The sequence below is a fragment of the Arachis hypogaea genome, chromosome 11, assembly GCF_003086295.3.
Source record: "Arachis hypogaea cultivar Tifrunner chromosome 11, arahy.Tifrunner.gnm2.J5K5, whole genome shotgun sequence".
In the NCBI taxonomy this organism is placed as follows: Eukaryota; Viridiplantae; Streptophyta; class Magnoliopsida; order Fabales; family Fabaceae; genus Arachis; species Arachis hypogaea.
In genome coordinates this window covers 39,298,483-39,305,726 of record NC_092046.1, presented here as the reverse complement: position 1 = coordinate 39,305,726, position 7,244 = coordinate 39,298,483, and the positions used below count along the sequence as shown (strand labels likewise).

The 7,244-nt window shown below is 41.1% G+C and overlaps 1 non-coding gene across 1 annotated transcript; it reads left to right on the top strand.

The window, feature by feature from the left end:
• Nucleotides 1–5,891: 5,891 nt before the first annotated feature.
• On the top strand, nucleotides 5,892–5,995 carry LOC112725428 (small nucleolar RNA R71). Its single transcript, XR_003164538.1, has one exon. It is a non-coding gene; the product is annotated as a small nucleolar RNA R71 (small nucleolar RNA).
• Nucleotides 5,996–7,244: the final 1,249 nt, after the last annotated feature.

The following is a 7,244-nucleotide window of genomic DNA, read 5'->3' as shown; positions in this document are numbered from 1 at the left end:
GTTGCCATCCTTCATTAAGCACGCTGAACTTGTTGAATGCTTTCATCTGAGCTAACTGACATTGGTTGAGTTCTTGAAGGCGTTTATCTTGACGCTCTTGCCTTTCAATTACTTGATTGATGGCTTGGGTGAGCTGGGAGTAGTGTTCCTGTTGCTGTTCCATTTGTTGTTTCTGCCACTCCCCTTGTTGATTCATCCAATTAGAGAGTAGTTATTCTTGACGATCCATCCTTTGGGATTGAAAGTGTAGTTGTTGTTCTTGTCTTTCCATATATCTCCTTGCTAGATCCTCAATGGCTCATTGAATGTGAACCAGATTTATGTTGGTTGGATCGTATTGCTCTTCTTGCTGGTATTCTGTTTGTTGAGGTTCTTCTTGATGAGGTTCTTCTTGTGATGTTCTTTTCCTTCTCTGAGGCCTTTTTTGTTGTTGAGCAGGTGCCACATATGTTATATGCTGGAGCGTAACTAACCTTCTAGGGTTTACCCAATTTGGATTGCTATCTTCGAAGACTACCTTGGCTTTCATACATAGTCTCAGAATGGTACTGGGGTAGCAAAGCCAAGCACTCAGATCAATCTTCTCGGCTGCTTCTTGGATCCCCTCAGCTATAATTTCATATACATTAATGTCTCCACCCCTCATTATGCAATGTACCATAGTGGCTCGAGCAATGTTGACCTCAGAATTGTTTGAGGTTGGGAGGATAGATCTTCTCATGAGCTCAAACCATCCCTTGGCTTCCGGGATGAAGTCTCCTCTTCTAATGAATCGTGGTCTCTTATCCGAATACCTTTCCCAATCTGATCCTATAAGACACATGTCGTTCAAAATTTCTTCAAGTTCATCATTGTCAGGGCCATTACTTATTCTTGCTTGATAACTAGGCTTATCAGAAGGTTGTGATCTCAGATGAAGAGTCCTTATTATGGCATTGGGATTGAAGTCCACCTCTGTTCCTCTCACGTAGCTTTTGAAGGTAGGTGCCTTGGTAGTGTCTTCTCTGGATACATTGGCATAGAACTCCTTAATGAGATTTGCATTTATCTTTGTGTCTGGGTTCGTGAGGTCTTGCCAACCCCTTTGTTCAATATTCTCTCTAATCTGTGGGCACTCATCATCGTTGAACTGGAATGTCAATTTTGGCAATATTTTCTTGTGTTTTATCCGTTCAAATTGGAGCTCATGGAAGGCGGTCTTGAACCTCCCTTCATCAAAAGGAATGCTCTCCACCGGTTCCTTTCCCTTTTGCCTCTTGGAGCTTGATGATGCCATGAGTAGAAGTTGGTACATGAAGGTGTTGAAAAGTATGGATTGATGATGGAATTCAGCCGGGTTAAGATAGGGTGTAGCTGTAGGATTGTGTTAACGTGTTTTTGGATGAAGGAAGAAGTGTTGGGTGTGTGTTTCGAGAGAGAAAATAATGAAATGAAAGGGCATTTGAGTATGGAGAGGTATAAAGTGAGGGTCATTTTTATAGGAAGATAATGGGTGATCGAAGGGTGTGGATTGATAGTAAGAACCAATGGTGGACGGTTGGGGTTTGGTACAAAATGAGCACAAGGATCATCACTTTGTATGACGTGATTGGTTCGGTCTCCAAGGATATCATTTTTCCAATGTTGCATGGCAACATTTCCCAATGCATTCCTTTTGAAGACATGTGTATAGTCCCCCTTTGTGAAGTGGCCGAACCTCCTTCTCAATTTGTCTCATCACTTATGTTCAATCCTTCCTTCATTTCATACACAAGACAAAAGCAAAGCAAAAGTTAGCATTGAATTTTTTGGTGGCAAAAGTTAAAGAGTGGATTGGCTACTTTTTAGATTTTTGTTTTTAAACATCTAAATGCTATCCATGAACGCAAACCAACTGACTTATTTAGTGTTCATGTATGCAACATTGGTGACACCAAACTTAGTTTGTGACCATGTAGTGTAAAAAGAGTTGAGTAAGGCTCTAAGATCAACACTTTATGAATTGTGTTTATGTCCTCTTAGTGTGCCTTGAACACCAAACTTGTTGTTCACTATATGTTGCATACAAAGGTTCATCTAAATGTTTGTCAAAGTTGATTTGGAATTCATGAACCTTACTTTATTAACTACTTTAATCATCCTAAAAAAAATAAAACATGGGTTGCCTCCCATGAAGCGCTTCTTTAGCGTCATTAGCTTGACGTTTAGCCTTAGTCAGGGTGGTTGGTAATGCCTTAAATCTTCCCCTCTCGCAGTGAATCTATCTCCGTTGGCTTTATTAAGAATCTCCACATGTTCCAAGGAGAGAATTCTGCTGATGGTGTAAATTTTAGGCAGCTGAAATGGAATGGTAGGGAGATGAGGTGGAATAGCTGGGAAATGAGCAGAGATTACTTTATGCCCTGAAGAGAAATCCTCTGTAGGGATTTTCTTGTTCCTCCATCCCCTTGGCGCCTTTTTCTTTGTCTCTTTTAATGCTATCTTGCTCCTCGTGGCCTCTTTTTCCAGGGAAATTTTGTTGCTGGTCTCATATGACTCTGGTGGGTTTAGCTCCTCTTGGGTTTCCTTTAGCTATTGTGCCTTTTGACTGCATTGTTTGTCAATCAAAGGGATTCCCAGGTGTATTGTTTATACTTCAGTGCTTGTTTCTTCCACCATTGCCTTATTGTGATCCTCCCTTGATTCCTTGTTTTCTTGATCTGCTTCTTGTGAGGGTCTGAAGACATTGAAGGTAAGTTGTTCATCATGTATCCTCAGTATTAGCTCTCCTCGCTCCACATATATAAGTGCTCTGGCTGTGGCTAGGAATGGTCTTCTCAATATGATCGGATGGAGGTGACTCTCTTCCATCTCCAAGATAACAAAGTCTGTGGGAAGGAAGTAGTTCTTAACCTTCACCAGCACGTTCTCAACCACTCCTATGGCTTGTTTTTGAGTTTTGTCAGCCAACTTGATGATTACATCCGTGGGCGTTAGCTCATTGATTTGAAGCTTCTTCATGAGGGACAAATGCATTAAGTTGATGCTTGCTCCCAGGTCACAGAGTCCCTTATCAATCACTGTTTCTCCTATAGCACAAAGGATGTGAAAACTCCCTGGATCCTTCCTTTTTGTAGGCAACTCTGTTTGAATGAGAGCACTGCACTCCTTATTCATCAATATTGTTTGCCCTCCCTTTAGTGAATTTTTCTTGGTTAGCAGCTCTTTCATACACTTAATGTATGAGGGCATTTGTTGGAGAGCCTTGATGAATGGTATATTTACATGGAGAGATGCAAACATGTCAAGGAACTTTGAGTACACTTTCCTTTCTACACCCCCTTGAGTCTTTGGGGAAAAGGTGCATATGGGTTCAGAATTTTCTTCTCCTTTAACTCCTCCTTCTGTGTGGGTTTGGTTTCTTGGTCACTCTCTTCTTGCTTCTCTACTGAAATATCTTGAGAGTGTTCTAATGGTTTGTTCGGTTCTTCCACACTGACCTCATCACTTATAGTGACCATCTTGCATTCTTCCCATCTTACTTTCCTTGCTTCACCTCTCGGGTTTTTCTCCGTGTCACTTGGGAAGCTATCAGTAGGCTTGGGAATCTGCTGAGAGAGATATCCCACTTGAGACTCCATCCTCTTGATGGTATCTCCCTGGTTTTTAATATTAGCTCGCACTTCATCCTTTAACATTCTGTTATCTTGGAATTCCTTGCATATACCTTCAAGTAGAGTCTTAATTCTGGAGAGCCTATCTTCGGATAGTGATGGTGGGTTGAGGTTGGAGGGGTGAGAAGGGCCATTTTGGTTTTGATATGGATGTTGAGAGGCATTGTTGTATGGGTGTTGATATGATCTCTGTGTGGAATATTGGTGAGTTGCATTGTTGTTGGGGTTGTGACATCTCTGATCTTGGCCTTTGATGAGCGGATAATTTATACGCTTTTTGGCATTGTTTTTACTTAGTTTTTAGTATTATTTAGTTGGTTTTTAGTATATTTTTATTAGTTTTTAATTAAAAATTACATTTCTGGACTTTACTATGAGTTTGTATGTTTTTCTATGATTTCAGGTATTTTCTGGCTGAAATTGAGGGAGCTGAGCAAAAATCTGATTCAGGCTGAAAAAGGACTGCTAATGCTGTTGGATTCTGACCTCCCTGTACTCAAAGTGGATTTTCTGGAGCTACAGAACTCCAAATAGCGCAATCTCAATTGCGTTGGAAGGTAGACATCCAGGGCTTTCCAGCAATATATAATAGTCCATACTTTGCTCAAGGATAGATGACGTAAAATGGCGTTCAACGCCAGTTCCATGTTGTAGTCTGGTGTCCAGCGCCAGAAACAAGTTACAAGTTGGAGTTCAACGCTAGAAACAGGTTACAACTTGGCGTTGAACGCCCAAAACAGCCCAGGCACGTGAGAGGCTTAAGTCTCAGCCCCAGCACACACCAAGTGGGCCCCAGAAGTGGTTTTCTGCGCTATCTATCATAGTTTACTCATTTTCTGTAAACCTAGGTTACTAGTTTAGTATTTAAACAACTTTTAGAGATTTATTTTGTATCTCATGACATTTTTAGATCTGAACTTTGTAATCTTTGACGGCATGAGTCTCTAAACTCCATTGTTGTGGGTGAGGAGCTCTGCAGCGTCTTGATGAATTAATGCAATTATCTCTGTTTTCCATTCAAACACGCTTGTTCCTATCTAAGATGTTCATTCGCGCTTCACTCTGAAGAAGGTGATGATCTGTGACACTCATCACCTTCCTCAATCCATGAACGTGTGCCTGATAACCACCTCCGTTCTACATCAGATTGAATGAGTATCTCTTAGATTTCTTAATCAGAATCTTCGTGGTATAAGCTAGAATTGATGGCGGCATTCATGAGAATCCGGAAAGTCTAAACCTTGTCTGTGGTATTCCGAGTAGGATTCAAGGATTGAATGGCTGTGACGAGCTTCAAACTCGCGATTGTTGGGCGTAGTGACAGACGCAAAAGAATCAAGGAATTCTTTTCCGACATGATTGAGAACCAACAGATGATTAGCCGTGTTGTGACAGAGCATTTGGACCATTTTCACTGAGAGGACGGGAAGTAGCCATTGACAACGGTGACACCTTACATACAGCTTGCCATGGAAGGAGCCTTGCGTGTGTGAAGAAGAAGACAGGGAGAAAGCAGAGATTCAGAAGACAAAGCATCTCCAAAACTCCAACATATTCTCCATTACTGCATACCAAGTATTTATTTTATGTTCCCTTGTTCATTTGCAAGTCAACTAATAATTATAATTGGCCTCCTAACTGAGATTTACAAGATAACCAGAGATTGCTTCAAACTAACAATCTCCGTGGGATTCGACCCTTACTCACGTAAGGTATTACTTGGACGACCCAGTGCACTTGCTGGTTAGTGGTACGAATTGTGAAAAGTGTGATTCACAATTCGTGCACCAGCCTTGATCTTGTTGATTTCTCCACCCAAAGTTTAGGTGGTTCTTCCAACTAGGATTATAAGTTTTGGAGTATGGATCATGGGTTTGCCTAGGTGAGTTCCTAATATAGTTGGCTTGTTCCTGGTCACCCTCTTCCTCTGTATTTACTCCTTCTTGAGCTGCTGATGAGGTGGTGATTGCTGCAACTTGATTTCTTTCCATCTTCTTGGTAAGGTCGGCCAGCTACTTGGTGATCATCTTGTTTTGAGCCAGCAGAGCGTCCATGTTGTTCAGCTCTATCACTCCTCGAGTGTTGCTCCTTTCAGAAGCATAGAAGTAGTCATTCTCAGCTACAGTCTCGATGACATGTATGGCTTCTTCAATGGTCTTCTTCTTGTTTAGAGATCCCTCGGATGAGTGGTCTACTGCCTTCTTTGATTCATAAGATAGACCCTCATAGAAAATGTGTAGTTGCACCCATTCATTGAACATGTCTGGCGGGCGCCTTCTTGTTAAGTCCTTAAACCTCTCCCATGCTTCATAGAGAGTTTCACCATCTTGTTGCTTGAAGGTTTGTACCTCAGTTCTCAACCTATTGATTCTTTGAGGAGGGTAGAATCTCGCCAAGAATTTGTTTATCCCATCTTCCCACGTTGTTAAGCTCTCCTTCAGGAAGGATTCCAGCCATTTAGATGCTTTATCCATGAGTGAGAAGGGGAACAGAAGCAGTCTATAAGTGTCAGGATGAATACCATTAGACTTCACAGTATCACATATCCTTAGGAAGGTGGTTAGATGTTGATTGGGGTCTTCTTGGGCACCTCCTCCGAATGCACAGTTGTTCTGAACGAGGGTGATGAGCCGGGGCTTTAGTTCAAAGTTATTGGCATGTATGGGTGGCTTTTGGATGCTACTTCCATAATTTCCTGGGTTTGGATTGATATAGGAGCCTAGAACTCTTCTCTCTTGCCTAGCATGATTTACTGGGCCTTCTCTGGCATGGTTGTGAGCTTCTTCTTCATGGTGATTCTCCATATTCTCCTCCATGTTTGTTTCAAAATACTCTTCCTCTTCCTCAGCACCAACAACTCTCTTCCCTCTTGCTTCCCTCCTTAATCTAAGGAAGGTCCTCTCAGGTTCATAATTAAAGGAAGTTGAAGCCCCGCTTCTTCTACCTGTCATACAACCAACAAAGCAAAAAGGCAAGAAAGAAGATGAATGAAGAAATTACTCTTGTTAGAATGGCTGTTAGTGTGAGTGGTGCAATATATCAAACAGTTAGTGGGTTAGTGAACTAAGTTGTAAACAACTAAAAAAACACAACAAACGGGCAAGGGAAAAAGGGAAGAAAATAGCTAAAACTGAAAGTAAATCACTCAGATGGAATTAAACAAAACAAAAAAAAATTGCTCAATCTAGTTGTCCTCCAACTTAATCATTGTCGATACAAAATCAATCCCCGGTAACGGCGCCATAAACTTGATGTAGGGAAACTTGTTTCTCAACAATTTTTCTTTCGGCAAGTATACCGAATTGTCATCAAGTAAAAACTTACAATAGAGTAAGGTCAAATCCCACAGGGATTGATTGGTCAAGCAACTTTAATTAGAGGAATGTTCTAGTTGGGCTAAGCAGAAATTGAGTTGAGAGATTGCAGACAATTAAATGGCAGGAAAGTAAATAACAGAAAATGTAAATGCTGGAAATAAATGGCGGAATGTAAATTTGTAGAAAGTAAATTGCAGAATCTTAAATGGGGATTTGGGGAGATGAGCATAAAAGTAAATAACAGAAGGTAAAGAGAATGGGTAAGATCAGAAATGGGGGATTCATTGGGCTTAGG